General features: G+C 43.9%; 1 non-coding gene across 1 annotated transcript; it reads left to right on the top strand.

Annotated features, from left to right (window-relative positions):
* The first annotated feature begins 395 nt into the window (after positions 1-395).
* TRNAS-GCU (transfer RNA serine (anticodon GCU)) lies at positions 396-471 on the top strand. Its single transcript has one exon. It is a non-coding gene; the product is annotated as a tRNA-Ser (tRNA).
* Positions 472-1228: the final 757 nt, after the last annotated feature.

Here is a 1228-nt window from a genome sequence, read left to right as displayed (position 1 = left end):
ATGAGAAAATGTGTGTACTTAGTAAAGGGGGCACTTGCATAATTAAAGTAGAATTTAGTGTATTTCAAGGAAAGGAGAGACATTCCAACTAAGTTTCTGGCAGATAATAACAAAGAAAAAAAAACTGAAGACATTTGAGGCTCTGAAGTCACACTTCTGTTGATACATATGGCGTTAATGAATTTTGAGCTCCTCTGCCTCCTGCTAAGCAGATGGTTTTATATTTGTGCTAAAACTAGAGGTTAGAAGGCTTGGGTGGAAAAAAACAATGACCTTCCATCTTCAGTTTAGTTTTGGACCTAATAATTTATGGATTAGCTCTGTCAAAGGATGAGCCTGACAAAGTTTTCAAAAATATACTGTCACGCTTAATACCCTTTAAGGTACTCAAACATTCCCTGGCCAGTTGGCTCAGTGGTAGAGTGTCAGCCTGCTGTGCAGGAGTCCCGGGTTCGATTCCCGGTCAGGGCACACAGGAGAAGTGCCCATCTGCTTCTCCACCCCTCCCCCTCTCCTTCCTCTCTGTCTCTCTCTTCCCCTCCTGCAGCCAAGGTTCCACTGGAGCAAAGTTTGCCCGGGTGTTGAGGATGGCTCTGTGGCCTCTGCCTCAGGTGCTAGAATGGCTCTGATTGTGGCAGAGCAACACCCCAAGATGGACAGAGCATCGCCCCCTGGTGAGCATGCCGGGTGGATCCCGGTCGGGCGCATGAGGGAGTCTGTCTGACTGCCTCCCCATTTCCAGCTTCGGAAAAATACCAAAAAAAAAAAAAAAAAGAAAAAAAAAAAAGATACTCAAACATTAATGGAGCTAGGTAAATAAATCACACACACATTTACATATATAAATATATATATATTGTGGCTGAAGCCAAGTTTTATAATAGCTACTAGGCAAAAAGAGAATTGATCTCTCATTAGATTAGCTCAAGTATGTAAAATACAAACAATAATAGCACATTAAAAAAAAATGCCTGACTGGACGGTGGCACAGTGGATAGAGCATCGGACTGGGATGTGGAAGATCCAGGTTTGAGAACCCAAGGTCGCCAGCTTGAGTGAGGGTTCATCTGGTTTGAGCAAAAACTCTCCAGCTTGAGCCCAAGGTCTCTGGGCAAGGGGTTACTTGGTCTGCTGAAGGCCCGCGGTCAAGGCATGTATGAGAAAGCAATCAATGAACAATTAAGGTGTTGCAACGCGCAACAAAAAACTAATGGTTGATGCTTCTCAT

This window comes from Saccopteryx leptura, chromosome 2 (assembly GCF_036850995.1).
Source record: "Saccopteryx leptura isolate mSacLep1 chromosome 2, mSacLep1_pri_phased_curated, whole genome shotgun sequence".
Lineage (NCBI taxonomy): Eukaryota > Metazoa > Chordata > Mammalia > Chiroptera > Emballonuridae > Saccopteryx > Saccopteryx leptura.
This window is presented reverse-complemented; position numbering and strand designations above follow the sequence as displayed.